The sequence below is a fragment of the Lithobates pipiens genome, unplaced genomic scaffold, assembly GCF_037356315.1.
Source record: "Lithobates pipiens isolate NorthernLeopardFrog02 unplaced genomic scaffold, aLitPip1_a1.2 Scaffold_19, whole genome shotgun sequence".
Lineage (NCBI taxonomy): Eukaryota > Metazoa > Chordata > Amphibia > Anura > Ranidae > Lithobates > Lithobates pipiens.
Genome location: NW_027507764.1, coordinates 339,401,534 through 339,418,455, shown reverse-complemented (window position 1 = coordinate 339,418,455; position 16,922 = coordinate 339,401,534).

Here is a 16,922-nt window from a genome sequence, read left to right as displayed (position 1 = left end):
AGGGGGTATATGAGGTCCCAAACAATTTTTCCGCTGGATCCCAAGTAGTCCGGACAATTAGGGGGCTGTAGCTGGGTGTCCTTCCCTTCGTACACCTTGAAGGAATATGTGTACCCTGTGGCTCGGTCACATAATTTGTAGACCTTCACCCCATAGCGGGCCCTTTTGCTGGGCATAAATTGCTTCATTCTAAGCCTGCCACTAAATTTAATAAGGGACTCATCCACACATATGTGTTGGTCCGGGGTAAACAATTTGGGGAATATTTCTGAAAAATAATTTAGTATTGGTCGAATTTTGTAAAGGCGGTCATAATTTGGATCATTTCGTGGAAGGCACTGGGAATTGTCACTGAAATGTAAGAACCTCAGGATCATCTGATATCTGGTTCTGGGCATTACCGCGGAGAAGAGCGGTGAGTGGTGGAGGGGGTGGGTTGACCAGTAGGTACGTAATTGATTTTTTTTGTTGAGTCCCATATTAAATGTGAGGCCTAAAAAAAGCTTGAACTCCTCCACTGTTAGGTCTCTCCATTCGTAGGGACGGGCATAATAGGAGGTTGGATTTTGAAAAATAAATTGTTGTGCATACAGGTTGCACTGGGCCACAATTGACGCCAACATGTCCTCCGTAAAAATTAAATTAAAAAAATCTATAGGGCTAAAATTCTCCGTGTCCACCTGGACTCCTGGCTGGGCGGTGAAAGGGGGAACATTGGCCTCTCCTGAATTAGGAGGAAGCCACAAGGGGTTCTGAAGGGCATAGGGAAGGCCAGCATGGCTCCTAACCCTTTGGGGCTGAGATGACACCCCACTGGTACTTGGCCTTTCTTGCTGGGGCACTGCGGTGCTGGTGGACGGCATGCGGTGCTGGTGGACGGCACTGCATTGCTGTATGACGGCACTGCGGTGCTGGTGGATGGCACTGCCTCACTAGAACGCCTTCGCTTGATGGGCCGGATATCTTCCTCCTCGGATTCATCAGTCAGTGTTTCACTGCTGAGGACTGGCTCATAATTTACGTCGGCTTCAGAATCCGAATCCGAAAAGGAATCTGAAGAGGAGAGCTCCCCGTTGCTCTCGTCGGCCGCGGAAATAATTTGGTACGCCTCCTCAGCAGAAAAGACACGTTTAGCCATGGTAGCACTGATGGGCACTGATGAGGTGGCACAGATGGGCGCTTTTGAGGTGGCACAGATGGGCGCTTTTGAGGTGGCACACATGGGCACTGATGGGTCGGCACAGATGTGCACTGATTTATTGCACAGATGTGCAGATTTATTGCACGGATGTGCACTGATGAGGCGGCAGATGGGCACTGCTGAGGCGACAGATGGGCACTGCTGAGGCGGCACAGATGGGCACTGCTGAGGCGGCAGATGGGCACTGATGGGTCGGCACAGATGTGCACTGATTTATTGCACGGATGTGCACTGATGAGGCGGCAGTTGGGCACTGCTGAGGCGGCAGATAGGCATTGCTGAGGCAGCAGATGGGCACTGCTGAGGCGGCAGATGGGCACTGCTGAGGCGGAAGATGGGCACTGCTGAGTCGGCACAGATGGGCACTGCTGAGTCGGCACAGATGGGCACTGATAGGTCGGCACAGATGTGCACTGATTTATTGCACTGATGTGCACTGATAAGGCAGCAGATGGGCACAGATGGGCACTGCTGAGGCAGCACAGATGGGCACTGCTGAGGCGGCACAGATGGGCACTGCTTAGGCGGCACAGATGGGCACTGCTGAGGCACAGATGGGCACCGATTGGTACAGATGGGCACTGATTGGCACTGGCGGGCACTGGCGGTGCACAGATGGGCACTGGCGGGCACTGGTGGTGCACAGATGGAGCACTGGCGGTGCACAGGTGGGCACTGGCGGTGCACAGGTGGCCACAGGTGGGCACAGGTGGGGTAGATTTGGACGCAGGTGGGGTAGATCTGGGCACAGGTGGGGTAGATCTGGGCACTGGCAGGCTTTATATTAGGTTTATACTGCACTGGCACTTTTGTACTGCTAGAAAACACTCACTATCTCGTTCGGTCTCCTCACACGCTATCACTGTGTGAGGAGACACGTTCGGCAATGGGTGATGATCTCATTTGTTTACATTTGAGATCATCACCCATTGGAGGCGGCGATCGCGCTGTAAACGGCCGCTGTGATTGGCCGTTTACAGCGATCTGTGATTGGCTGTGTCCAGGGGACACGGCCAACACAGATTTTCCCCGATGCGCGCTCCCGGGAGCGCGCGGGGAGCTCTTAAAGGGGACGACGTCAATAGACGTAGTCCCGGAAATTGAGATCCGCGCTGTAGCCGTCATTTGACTATAGCGCGGATCTCAAGTGGTTAAAGTATTTCACCATACCTATGTGTAAAATCATAAAAACAATATTGTTTCAACCAATAGTATAGGAAAGGAAACTCTGGCAGAATGGGTATAACTGCTTGAGGTATTAAAGTGGGTGTGAACTCCCATCTCTGACTTTTACCTATAGGTAAGCCTATAATAAGACTTGCGTATAGGTACTGTAAATAGCTCCTAAACGGTGCACGTTTTAGGAGTTATTTACTGTACATGCAGCCAGTGACCTCACCATGCGCTGTGAAGGAATGGCCAACCGGACCATTCCCTCAGAGTCATGTGCCGTAAGGGGCGGCTCATGCGCGGGAGTAACGTCATCACTGCTTTGGCCAATCACACAGCCGGAGTCCGCAAACCCAGAAAGGAAGACCGGGTGAAAATGGATGCCCTCTCAGCACGGACAATGCTTACTAGCACATTATGGCTTTACCCTGCAGGTTTAAAAAAAAAAAAACAGCAGTTTACTACCACTTTAAGGGCCAGCAGCTATAGCAGGGATATGCAATTAGCAGACCTCCAACTGTTGCAAAACTACAGCTCCCATCATGCCTCTGCTTCTGAGTGTCATGCTTGTGGCTGTCAGAGTCTTGCTATGCCTCATGGGACTTGTAGTTCTGCAACAGCTGGAGGTCCGCTAATTGCATATGCCTGACCTATAGCCTCCTAAAGCCATTGCATGTAGCTGAAACATGTTTAAAACCGTAATTAACAAAAAAAAAAAAAAAACATTCATAGCTTTAGTGAACATAACAAAGAATGTCTCATATTGTGCAGGCAGCAGGATCATGTAGAAATCATCACTGCACGGATGGTCCAGTCGACAGCTTCTTTGAAGGTACTGTGAAAAAGTTCCCAATAAGGATCTGTTCAGTGGCTGAACCATATGCAAGCAGCTTAGTTAGCCCACTATATAAGAGTAAAGACTTGGCAGGTTTTATTGTGACAGAGTTGTATGCAGAGTGTACTATCTCAAAGACACTAGTCACAAATATTTTTAAGTGCATTTTTGATTATTTGGGGCACGATGCAGAATTTTCCTGCAACAAATGTTAGAAATTTGGCAGCTGAGGTTAAAGTGGCTGTAAATGAAGGTTTTTTTTTTAATCTTAATGCCTTCTCTGCATTAAGATAAAAAGCCTTCTGTGTGCATTAGCCACTCCAGCACCCCCAATACTTACCTGAGCCCCATCTCTATCCAGCGATGTGCACTATTGGCTGGGCTGTACAGGACTCTGCCTCCTATTTTGAGGAGACACAGCAGTGGCACCATTGGCTTCATCAAACCAAAAAATAGTTGGCGTACAAATGAATGGTCCCTTTAAAAAACGCTTATCTATCTCGTGGGATATTCGTTATTTAAATGAGTGTCCTGTAGTTGGTCTCCATGTGCAGCTGTTAACCCATTATGGACTTGGCTAAAAAAAAATATTTGCTGCACCATTGGCTTCCGCTGCTGTCATGCAAAGTCAGATAGCTAATCAGGAGAGAGACGGGGCGTGGCTGAACCAGGGCCTCTGCACACGGACACACGGCTGTGCAGATCGGCTCGCGTGCCCCCATAGCAAGTGTAGTGCCCTGCTCCTGATGGGCAGATGCTATTGTTCTTTTTCAAATGTATTTGTCTAAAGCTGTAGTTTGGCTTAGACTAATTTCTCTAAAAGTTCTGGTTTCTATACCAGTCCAGCCAGGTTGCACTGATTCCCACTTGACCGTAGGTATCGCTGTCACCGTCGGTGTGTGTGGAACAGCAGCAGGCTGGATGCATTGAAAGCCACATCTTGCTTGGAAATAGTTCAGTGGGTGTGGTTTCCCTGCTGTGCATTCTGGGAGAGGGTATTTAAGGTACTGGTGCCATTTTTTGGGGTCGGTTCTATCTGTCTGTTCCCGGGTCCCTGTCTTGGGGTCCGCTATCCAGACCCTATGGCCCTCCTGGCCTGGGGTCTGTGTTGCATGGATCTGTGCCTCGGGCCGGCTGGCCTGAGGCCTCGCAACTGAGAGTATAGGCCCAGCAATGTCTTGGGGCCTACTGATCCAGGGGTGGTCCTGTGCTGTCTCGCCTGCGGGGAGAAGCCAAGTGACTGGAGGATCCAGGGGAGGACTTCTCCGGTGGTGGACTGAGCGCAAGGCTGGTGTCTCTGGAGGAGCCTGGAAACTCAGTTGAAGGCTGCAACCCGGATCAATATCCTTATAGTATTGCCAGGTCAGCTGAAGGAATCTGGTACTGTATGGTAGTTCTTCCTAAAACTCTCAAAACCACTAAGTTAAATTGACAGAGTCTGTGGCAGAGACTTTGTTTAGCATTTCATCGGCTGCTAGGTCAAGTTAGAGGGGCCTATCCGGTGACTGCTGGATCCAGTGTGTGGAGCCGTTTGTCCTCTGGATACGACTAATACCTCTAACCCGCAGTTACTAGGTGCCTGAACTCCCCTTTATCCTCTAACCCTTATTGAAGGACTGTGTCTTTTGTCTTTCTTTGGTGTTATCCCTCAATAAACCTTCAAAAAGGACTAAGTGTTGGATTTATCATCATTTGGCTACTTTCCACGGGACCACCCTAAGACGAAGAGGCGAGCAGGTGAAGTAAAGGTAAGCCTGAATAAAACCAGCAGCTCCTTCGGGGGTTAGTGCTACACAAGCTTCTTGCTGTGGGGGGAACTCGACCGGAGGGAAGGGCCAGGAGCACTGAAGAGGGACCTGTGAAGAAGAGGAGGATCTGGGCTTCCCTGTGCAAAACCACTGCAACAGAGCAGGTAAGTATAACATGTTTGTTATTTTTTATACAATAAAAATTTTTACTTTACAATCACTTTAAGCTGTGGAAACATAGAATGGGCCTTTACAGTGCTGGATAACTAGACTAGACCAAGAGAGACGGTAAGAGCTGGTAATTGTGGCAGATATCTTTTTTTGGGGGCAATATAACCATCACAACCTAGTCTGTAGGCATCTGCAGCAGTGGTTTTGCAGTCATTGGTAATCCATGATCAGTTTGTCTTAAGAAGGTGAGTCAATCCAAACTATCACAATGTAGGTAGCATCACCTCTTTGTAACAAAAAACCTGCTGAGCTGATGGGTCAGACAGCATACTAGCTGCAGGGCAAGCCAGCAACTCCAAGGTATAACTGTAAACCTCAGTTAGAGGTCCAGCTTTTATATCCAATAGTTTATAAGGTTCTCGCCTATGAGTACCTGCGCTAGACCTATACCCGATGGAGTCCACAAGAATGTGGTTCAGGCACTGCTTGTGTCTCTTTCCTACAGCCAGACCTTGTAGCTCTGGTTAAATGAAAAAGCACAGACACTACCTTTGCTGCTCCTTTCAGGGATCAGATTGAAGGCATACTGGTTGTCAAAGGGGATTCTACCATGGGAAATGAAGCAGAAAAGTCCTTATGAAGCGTGTCCTCAAAGTGCTGGATTTTAACCTACCTGTTTTCACCTTATCCACCTTCTCCAGCTGCTTGAACATTACTGCCTCTTGCTGCTCCCTGCCTAATGTCCCTTCTCTTTATGGTCATGGTGCTATCTTCCTCATCCTCAATATCTGAAAGAAGGAATGCTTGCACGTGACCAGGATCATCCTCCTGTAGCAAGTCAGTGATCCTACTACCTCCTGCATATGCTGTGTCTGTATAATGTGGCCAATCTAAGATAGAAAAGACAGACGTTCCATGCCTCTAGATCAGGGATATGCAATTAGCAGACCTCCAGCTGTTGCAAACTACAAGTCCCATCATGCCTCTGAGTGTGTCATGCTTGTGGCTGTCAGAGTCTTGCTATGCCTCATGGGACTTGTAGTTCTGCAACAGCTGGAGGTCCGCTAATTGCATATCCCAGCTCTAGATGGTGAGGTCCAAATACCACTTCCTTCTGCAGAAGCTGCTCACCTCCTACTTCCTCTCTAAGCAGAACCTATGCCTCTCAATTTAGGCCTGTCTTTAGAGGCAGATTTAGGCCTGTCTTGACAATTCGTTTTTATATATTCGACAATATACCAATGCAGAGAAATTCATACACCGATACCATAATCCAACAGTTTCAAAACTCAGTGTATCAATGATATAGTTTTCCCCCAACCCCCCCCCCCCCCACGCCAACCACTATACACCCACCAACTTGTATCGAGTAAACAGTATCACAATATTCTGTCAAGAACTAATTCAACAGGAGCCAAACCAGGGGGGTCTAGTCCTCTGTGTTGAAAGATATACTTTTCTAAATGTAATGTGTCACCCAATTGGGCTATCCACTCCTAGCTTGAGGATGGGTCATTCGACTTCCAGTTTCTAAGAATCAATTTGTGTGCTTGAAATAGAGCCCTTGGCCCTTGCTATTACTATTGTTTCATAACTTTCTCTACCTGCAGTTTGTCCCCAGAACACAAGGCTTGGGATCAGCAGGAATTACTTGGAATATCCTATTCAGAGCAGGGCTTTTTTTTCTCAGAATAGGTGCAGGAACTCACCCTCCCCAATCAACGCCTCACCCCCCCCCCCCCCCAAACCCACCCCTATTCCTGCCCCCCAATACTGCCATTCCTCGGGAAAGAAAAGTAAATTGTTGCCAAATAATGGGTGTAGTCAAGGCTGACCTTCTCCTCCCTGTGGCCACAGCTCACCTCCCCATCCACAGGTCACTTTCTCTTCTCTCATCCACAGCTCATACCCCCCCCCCCCCCCCCCAACACACACATGCAGGTTACCTTTTCCCCCCATGCACAGATTACATTCTCTTCTCTTGTCTGTTCACCCCCTACCCCCACAGCTCACCACTCCCCCCACTCACAGGTTACCTCCCTTTCTCCCCCCCCCACAGCTCACCCCCCTCACAGGCTACCTTCTCTTCTCTCATCCACAGTTCACCTCCCCCCCACAGCTTACCCTATCCCCCCTCCACAGCTCACCAACCCCCCACTCACAGGTTACCTCCCTTTCCCCCCACCCCCCACAGCTCACCCCCCTCACAGGCTACCTTCTATTCTCTCGTTCACAGTTCATACACCCCCCACAGCTCACCCTTTCCCTCCCTCTTAAGAGCTCACCTCCCCGACCCACAGGTTACCTTCTCTTCCCTCGTCAGTTCACCCCCCCACAGCTCACCTTCCCCACCCACAGGTTACCTTCTCTTCTCTTGTCATTTCCTCCCCACAGCTCAGTCTCCCTCCCCTTTCTACAACTCACCTCCCCCACCCACAGGTTACTTTCTCTTCTTTCATCCACAGTTCGACTCCCCGCACAGCTCACCCTTTCTTCTCTACGGCTCACCCCCACCCACAAGTTACCTTCTCTCCCTCTCAACAGTTTAAGCTTATCCCCCATCCACAGCAAGTTCATCTTCTCTGCCCCCACATTCCACAATTCACATTAGCAGCCCCCTCCCCCCCATCCACAGCTTACACCCCCAGTCCACTAACCCCTCTGAACCCCCACCCATACCTTGTCTTTCCCTCCTCCACATTTCACTTTTGCACCCCAATCCACAGCTCTAAACCTCTACAACCCCTCATCTTCCACCTCTGCATCCCAAGCCCCCCCCCCCCAGCGCTCTGACCTCTGCAGGACATCTACTACTTCACAGCCTCTACTCTCTCTGCATGGCCAACCCCTTTCCCTCTGCAGCTCTCTCGTCTGTATTGGTATTAGAGCAGTAAAGCAAACGTCTGTTCTGTCAGATCAGTTTTTTTTTTTTCAGCTTACTGTTCAGTCTTCTCCATGCAGCTCCACCTGTCAGAACTGAGGAGGAGTTTCAGAGAGCTTCACTCGGCTCTGTGCCACACAGATCTGACAGGCAACAGGCAGGGATGGCTGCCTCTGAAATCCCCCATTAATGCCGACAGTTGCGTCATGTGCACTCGGTTCTAGGGCACCGATCAGTCAGATGTGGGGCACGTGCCCTGGATGCCGGTGCTAGCATACAGAAGTTGGTGCAGGAAGTGAATTGTATAAAAAACTTCCTCTGCCGGCTTATGTTTTATGCGACAGGCTGCAGGCTGCAGGCTGCAGAGGAGATGGTGCCTGAGGTGGTGGAACTGCGTTTCGACTGAAGCCCTGTTTCAGAGAATCCAGGATGCTCCTCCAATAAAGGTGTATTAGGTGTACAAGAGTTGAATTGGATAATTAGATCACCATGTTCTCTAGAACATCTGGTACAGGTTAGGTTCTCTCTTAGCCACAATTTGAATAATTTTGCAGGAGTAAATTTGACCCTGAGGAGAATATATAACTGCGGTAAACGACGTGTAACATTAAGGGAACAAGATTGTACTGCCTCTTCCCACTGTTAATACCTCAAACGCTCCCACATCCAGCTCCTATCTACTCTCAGCTCTCGAGGGGAAGTCTTTTAGAAAAATTCACAGTAGAATATAGTAACATCTGCATATGAACCCTTTAAAAATTTCCACTTCTGACATGTGGTTAAATATTGGAGTTGGTGACTGTACCCAGTTATCAACACTGGCTTGTGCCCTGCTAGCATGTTGCAGCTGTAAGTAATAAAAAGACATAGATTGTGGAAGGTGCAATCTATTTTGCAATAGAGGGAAGTGACACAACCTACCTTATGCAAAGATCGCGGCTTGGAATAATGGGCTATCTACCAGATGGGGCTGAATCTAGTAAGACCAACAACCTCCTGCATCTGCCTCACCTTATTCCACACTTTTTGCATATGGGAGTAGGTAGGAAAGAGTTTATTGGACTTGACGGTCAGGGCTTCCAGGCCCATGGCCACATTCACTCCCGTTACATAAAGGAGAATGATTGTGTATGGATCCGCAGGACCACCTTCTGGAACCATGGCTCTGGCAATGTGTTGCAATTGAGCATTGAGGTTATATAACCAGGGGTTTGGTAAGGCCAAGCCTCCGTCCTTCTTTCGTCTCTGCATTTGTTCGAGTTTACTTGAACAAAGATCTGAACATAGAGTTGATAAAGCAAAACATTTTTAGGGGCATAACCATCAGAGTGTTGTGTAAGACATAGAAGCTGTGGCATAAAAATCATTTTGATTAGGTTGCTTTTCCCTACCACTGAAGCCCCGTACACACTGTCAGTTTTTCTGCTGATTTTTTCCTTCAGATTTACCAAAACCATGTAGTACAAGGGCCTGCCTGATTGCATAAAAATTGAAACTCCTAAGCTTTGACCTCATATTATATGGTTTTGGTAAATCAGAAGGAAAAACTCAGCAGAAAAACTGATAGTGTGTATGGGGCATGAGAGTTTAAGTCTGGACCAAATTTTGGCCTTATCTCTAATGCGGGTGAGTAAGGTGGATAAGTTCAGATGGACATAATCAAGCAGGCTAGGGGTAACGTATATGCCCAAATACCTAAAACTAGAGGAAATGGGAATGTTATGGAGAACTGTCTCTATATTACAGAAGGTATCATCTAACAGGATAATTGAAGATTTGGACCAATTCATGGTGAGTCCTGAGTACGCAACAATTATTTTTAATAAAGTGGTTTGCCTATGTTTAATGGCAGCTATGGCAATAATCAGCTGTCCCTAAACTATCCCAACTGGCTTCTGGGTACTCATCCTCTTATTGTCAGGAGGCTGGCACATAACAAATCTCCCTTATTGGTCGTTCTAAGCTAGCAGACCTTACTTTAAAGGCCAGGCAGTGCATTATGGTTACAAAGAATTTGGTCTGCTGAATTCCAGCATTAATTGGCCAGGACTGCAAACCTTGAGTAGAGATTTGCCTCAAACCTATCCCTATTTATAGCCCTTCTCAAATTGATCAAAATGAAAAAAAAAAGTTTGGGGTGCAGATATAAACTGTGACAGAATGCTAGCCTCTTGCATTGCAATTATGGGCCCTGGCATTTGGGGGGACGGTGCTCTTTGTGAGCTGTATGCCTGGGGACCCCTGAGGTGGTGTTACTTTGGATTCAGGTCCATGTCCCCCCAAGACACACAGACTCTAGGAACCCTGTATATGCCATATTAGAAATAGTGGATGATTCGTAATGCTGGGACAAATACTGTTAGGAGATGCTGATGTCAACTCCAGCCACCTGTCTGTTTGTTGTCTGCTATAATGTAAATTAGTCTAGTATGAGTTGTTACAGCTTCTAAGAGTCTTGCACTAATTGTTTGTGCTAATTAACCCTGCAATTGTATGAAGGAGTTCTGTGTGGAGCTGTATGATAATGTGTATTGTAGTTAGGGAGTCACATCGGCTGCTTTAAGGGATTAGTTAATTAGCTCATGTTGATTTATGTTTCTGGTTACAGGTGTATTGTTAGAGTAATATGAGCAGGAGGTAGGAACCTCCTATTTAACTGTATTCTTGTATTAATAAACTGTCTGATGTTTTACCCTACACTGAGCTACAACTAGTGAATGGGAAAGCTAAGGGGTCTTGGATTGTGTGGTACCGGACACAGAAGCAATACGGCGGACAGACTCATCTTGAGTACGGGGGTTCCGTCACATAAACCCGAGAACAAAAGTATATTAAATTGCAACTTACTGTGCCTGCAGGTGATTGCACTAAGATTTCAGTTCAGTGCAAAGGAAGTTACAAGGACACTAGAATTATGGCAAGATCAATACTAGCATAAAACATACTTAGCCTGAAAAAAGAAAACTAAGGCAGCTAGCCACCATATCTAAGAACTGGTTAGCTGCAATATAGTTTAATGTGTTGTGACATGCAATGCAGTCTTGGGGATGTAATATTAACCTTCACAAAGGAAAAAAAAAATGTATTCCTTCTAACTTACTAATTTGCCTCCTCAACTTGTATTACAAAATGGAGTTTAAAATAAACCTGATGACTGAAATTAAAGCAACGGTTGGTATATTTATATCCAACAAAAATGTGGCTGCTTTCTTGTCTTTACATGACTGAACATAAGGTTATATCTGAAAGACAAATATGCAAATATTGATGTTCTGCGAATTCTTGTGACACAGCAAAATTCCCATTTAACCTACTATATAGCATAGTTTTTGTGTTACTGAAACACACTGCAGTTCATGGGTTAAATGTAGTTAATTATGCTCTATTAAAATGGAGTTCCACCCCAAAAAAAAAAATGGAATTAATGTACATGAAAAAATTAAAACAAAAATGTTTTACTTACCTTTTTATGCCTGTTGCTATGTGGTTCCTCGAAATCTGCCTCCTTCAGCACCTGGGCTCCTGACGTCACTTCCATCCGTGCAGGAAGGGAGATCACCTCTCCCCCCTCCCACACACGACAGGTCCCAGATGATTGCGCAGCCAGTCGCTGTGCGGTTCACGCATGTGCAGTGGGCGCCCGGCTGTGAAGCCACAGCCGGGGCGCCCTCAGTTAAAATGCTGGCGCCGCAAAGCGGAGGGGGAGGCGAGCGGGGCTTCCATCCCCCGCATCACTGGACCCTGGGACAGGTAAGTGTCTGATTATTAAAAGTCAGCAGCTGCAGTATCTGTAGCTGCTGAATTTTTTTTTTAAGCGGAACTCCACTTTAACTTCCCTTACTGATAGAAATGTAAAAAAATAAATAAAAAATTAGATTCATTATTTATTTTTTATTTGGGAGTTAAAATGGCTAACTGACTGTGGTAATTGCCATTCAAAACTTTTTTCTTTTAAGAAATATCTTTCCAATTTGTATATCCATCCCACAGTCAAATGTGGATTTAGAGTAGAACCCATAGCACTAAATTTTGATGGGTCAGGGATTAAGAGTCACAAGTGAAAATACAAGATGAAAGAAGTGTGTAAAAGGAGCTTTCCTCCCAGCTGGTATACAAGTTGTAGAGGAGGGATAGAGTGACTCCACCAAGCCTTTCAAAGTACCACATACCGACCTTCCAGAGGTTTGGAAGAATTCAACAAACATTAGTAGGTCCATACAAAGGAATAGACAAAGATGTAATCCTCAGTGCATGTTTTATTTGGTTTATGCTTACAAAAAGATCACAAGCCAACATGTTTCCTGGGGAATTTATCCCATTTTGGGACTGCAAGAAACAGTAAAAAAACTAAAAAATAAAGTAATACGCAAATGAAAATCAAATCTTAAAGCTTATAATGCAATAGGATTCTCTGAAATAACTGAACTACCGGCTTAAAGATTTAAATGCTTGGTCATTGTTGCCCAAATACTCACATCACATTAGCGATGTAATGCAAGTTTCAAAATGAAGAAAAATAAAATACTTGACAAAACTATGGTTTGGTGAAGGAGATGTGTGTTTGGATTAGGTACATACACTATATTACCAAAAGTATTTGGCGCCTGCCTTTACACTCATATGAACTTTAATGGCATTTCAGTCTTAGCTCGTAGGGTTTATTGATTTGGCCCACCCTTTGCAGCTATAACAGCTTTAACTCTTCTGGGAAGGCTGTCCACAAGGTGTAGGAGTGTGTCTATGGGAATGTTTGACCATTCTTCCAGAAGAGCATTTGCGAGGTCAGGATGTTGGAAAAGAAGGCCTTCCTCACAGTCTCCGCTCTAATTCATCCTAAAGGTGTTCTATTGGATTAAAGTAAGGACTCTGTCTAGGCCATTTACGTTCCTCCTTGTGACATCTCCCAGAGGATGTCACAAGGAGTGACAAAATTAGTAGGAGGGACCTGAGAGGCTGACGAACATGGAATCAGGAAGGGATTCTCAGTGTGTAAGGCCGCGTACACACGCGGGGACTGTTCGCTCAACTTTGTCCGTCAAACAGTTTCAGCGGACAGTCCGCTCAAAATTAGCATGGACGGACTTGCCCACACACGACGAACGAACAGTCCGCTGAAACCGTGCGCGATGACGTGAACGGCACGTACGACGGGACTAGAAAACGACGTCCTATACACTGCAATGCAAACAATGTAAATCCTTTCTGAGCATGCACGGAACTTAGTTTGACGAACAAGCCTACACACGAGGGGACTGTTCGCTGAAACAAAGTTTCAGCGGACAGTTTTTCGGAATTTCCGAAAAACTTTGTTCAGCAGACTGTCCGCTGAAACTGTCCGCTGAAAGCCCACACACGAGCGGACTGTCCGCCGAAACACTGTTCAGCGGACAAAGTTGAGGGAACAGTCCCCGCGTGTGTACGCGGCCTTACGGATGGAGGGAGCACTGACGACCAGGGCTGCAGAGCCAGTTGAGAGGTGATACATTCGTCCTAGCACAGTAGCATATACACAAAGGCCTGATTTAGTCATTTTAAATGTGAGTGTATATTTGTTGTATGACGATTTTGACTAAATTTTAAAATGGTAAAGCACTTTTGCAAGATCTGATTGCTTTGCTTGTGGCTGAGACTGGAGTTCATGGGCAGCAATAAGGAGGCAATATACTAAAAGGTGATTGACATGGGAATTTATAGATAGGCAACTCCTATCCTCATATTGATTAGTGGTTCCAAATGAATAATAATTACTGCAGTAGGGAACAGACACAAAAGATACACTCCAGAGCTTTCCAAATAACTGTTCTGCTTTATTATGATGCAATTGAAGGTTTTTATACACATGATTACGTAGGTATCACATTAATATTACAATTGTACTTTTATAGTAACATAGGCAGGCAAATTCTAATCAGGACTTGAAAGAATGCAAATGTGTACTGAAAACATTATTAGTGCCGTGTGCACAGTGACGGCAGTGTGCAATACACATATAATAGAATACAATTATATACAGAACTTACAAATTTGCTTTATAGTCTCCTTTATTTTGATCACTAACCATACCTGCTATCACCTTTAACCTGGAACCTCCACACACTAAGCCCTTGTACACACAGTCGGAGATTCCGACAACCAAATCCGACGGATTTTGTCCGACGGATCTTGTCCGAAACTGTTGCATACACACGGTCGGACAAAGTTGTCGGAAAATCCAATCTTTCAGAACGTGATGATGTAATTTAGTTACGATGGGACTATGTTCAGGCTAGTAGCCAATAGCTTTGATGTAGGAATTTGATCTGAGCATGCGTGGCACTTTATCCGATCGGAATACTCTACACATGATCGGAGTATGTCCGATTGGAGCAGTTTGTCGGAAAATATTTCCAGCAAGTTGGAAAATTTGGTCTGACGGATATTCCGAAGGAAACAGTTCCGATGCATACCACACACAGTCGCAATATCCGACAAACCGCTCCGATCGGACACATTCCGACGGAATCTCCGACCGTGTGTACAAGGGCTTAGATGGAGGTAGTCCTGCCCAAAGGGGCTAAAACTTAATTGTGTAGAATATAATAGCTGAGCAGCTTTTTCATTACAAAATAAGTTTTCATTGTGAAAACAAATGATTGATAAGATATTTACAGAGTACTGGCTGTATACTCCTGTGGTCAGAATGGCCTTCTAGCTTAATTGTTGACATGCTGACTTATCAGCATATGTAAACACAGACAATTCTACAAAAAATGGAAGACATACAAAAGACAAATATGACTTCAACATGGATAAACAAATTTTCAAATCACATTTTTATATATATATATATATATATATATATATATATACAGTGCCTTGCGAAAGTATTCGGCCCCCTTGAACTTTTCAACCTTTTGCCACATTTCAGGCTTCAAACATAAAGATATAAAATTTAAATTTTTTGTGAAGAATCACCAACAAGTGGGACACAATTGAGAAGTGGAACGAAATCTATTGGATAATTTAAACTTTTTTAGCAAATAAAAAACTGAAAAGTGGTGCGTGCAAAATTATTCGGCCCCTTTACTTTCAGTGCAGCAAACTCACTCCAGAAGTTCAGCGAGGATCTCTGAATGATCCAATGTTGTCCTAAATGACTGATGGTGATAAATAGAATCCACCTGTGTGTAATCAAGTCTCTGTATAAATGCACCTGCTCTGTGATAGTCTCAGGGTTGTGTTGAAAGCGCAGAGAGCATCATGAAGACCAAGGAACACACCAGGCAGGTCCATAATACTGTTGTGGAGAAGTTTAAAGCCGGATTTGGATACAAAAAGATTTCCCAAGCTTTAAACATCCCAAGGAGCACTGTGCAAGCGATCATTTTGAAATGGAAGGAGTATCAGACCACTGAAAATCTACCAAGACCTGGCCGTCCCTCTAAACTTTCAGCTCAGACAAGGAGAAGACTGATCAGAGATGCAGGCAAGAGGCCCACGATCACTCTGGATGAACTGCAGAGAACTACAGCTGAGGTGGGAGAGTCTGTCCATAGGTCAACAATCAGTCGTACACTGCACAAATCTGGCCATTATGGAAGAGTGGCAAGAAGAAAGCCATTTCTCAAAGATATCCATAAAAAGTCTAGTCTAAAGTTTGCCACAAGCCACCTGAGAGACACACCAAACATGTGGAAGAAGGTGCTCTGATCAGATGAAACCAAAATCTAACTTTTTGCCCACAATGCAAAACGATATGTTTGGCGTAAAAGCAACACAGCTCATCACCCTCAACACACCATCCCTACGGTCAAACATGGTGGTGGCAGCATCATGGTTTGGGCCTGCTTTTCTTCAGTAGGGACAGGGAAGATGGTTAAAATTGAGGGGAAGATGGATGCAGCCAAATACAGGACCATTCTGGATGAAAACCTGTTGGAGTCTGCAAAAGACCTAAAACTGGGACGGAGATTAATCTTCCAACAAGACAATGATCCCAAACATACAGCAAAATCTACAAAGGAATGGTTCACAAATAAACGTATCCAGGTGTTAGAATGGCCAAGTCAAAGTCCAGACCTGAATACAATCGAGAATCTGTGGAAAGAGCTGAAAACTGCTGTTCACAAACTCTCTCCATCCAACCTCACTGAGCTCGAGCTGTTTTGCAAGGAAGAATGGGCAAGAATTTCAGTCTCTCGATGTTCAAAACTGATAGAGACATACCCCAAGCGACTTGCAGCTGTAATCGCAGCAAAAGGTGGCTCTACAAAGTATTAACGCAAGGGGGCCAAATAATTTTACACGCCCCACTTTTCATTTTTTTATTAGTTAAAAAGTTTCAAAAATCCAATAGATTTCGTTCCACTTCACAATTGTGTCCCAGTTGTTGGTGATTCTTCACAAAAAATAAAAATTTTATATCTTTATGTTTGAAGCCTGAAATGTGGCAAAAGGTTGAAAAGTTCAAGGGGGCCGAATACTTTCGCAAGGCACTGTATATATAAATATATATTATAGGAAGGCCAGTATGGTGGCCTAAATTTATGGGAGGAGCCTGGGGGGTATTTAATCAGCCCACTGGTGGTCTTTGTCGGTTTCTTGTGCGTGATACTACATCACTAGGCCAACTATTCGAGATCTGTTAGCATTCGCAAGTTCTGTCTCCAGCAGTCTTGTTACCGATCGTCTTTTGTACAACGTCTCTGGCTCGGAAACCCTACACATAGCCGTGTTTCAGCCACTTGATCGCACCGCAACATTTTTCTCATTTCACGTGCCTCACTCCGATTCGAACTTTAGTTATATTAGTTTTGTACCGATTCATTCGAACATTTCTCATGTTGTATCTTCATTTCCGTACCATGCTCCACAGACAGATCGTTGCCAGTCGCAAAATTGCGGCACAACGATTCGTGCCTCCATCACAGCTAAATC